The 457-nt window shown below is 38.1% G+C and overlaps 1 protein-coding gene across 1 annotated transcript in view; it reads right to left on the bottom strand.

Annotated features, from left to right (window-relative positions):
* Positions 1-457, bottom strand: part of LOC107565992 (bromodomain adjacent to zinc finger domain protein 2A) — a 34,080-nt gene that overhangs the window by 6,430 nt on the left and 27,193 nt on the right. The gene's annotated exons all lie outside the window — the stretch shown is intronic.

Genomic DNA, 457 nt, shown 5'->3' on the forward strand with positions numbered 1-457 from the left:
AATAGAGGCGGCGCAACTATAACGACATGTGAATAATCCCGCCCACTCTAAAGCAATACTAAACTGCAGTGGAAACACAACCCGAGCCGAACCGAGCCGTGCTGTACCGTACTGAGCCGAGTCGTACCACGCAGTGGAAAAGCGCCAATAGACTCCTCAGACTCCGTAGTGTTGTGATGCATCATATTCATGAAGCAGCGGTGATGAGAGAACGCTCTTGAGAAGCAGTTTAGAGAGGAGAAATCAATCTACATATAAAATATTGGTCACAAATTATTGGTCACTTTCTAAATAATAAAAGTATAGTGCATCTACTGATAATTATATATAAATAAATCGTTTTTTACCGATGGAAATATGTGATACAAATGCCAACTTGTTGTATCTGATGCACACTTTTAAATCGATGCATCAATGTGAATCTTACTATCCCTAATATATATATATATATATATAT

Source organism: Sinocyclocheilus grahami, unplaced genomic scaffold (assembly GCF_001515645.1).
Source record: "Sinocyclocheilus grahami isolate Dianchi unplaced genomic scaffold, SAMN03320097.WGS_v1.1 scaffold1039.1, whole genome shotgun sequence".
Classification (NCBI taxonomy): domain Eukaryota; kingdom Metazoa; phylum Chordata; class Actinopteri; order Cypriniformes; family Cyprinidae; genus Sinocyclocheilus; species Sinocyclocheilus grahami.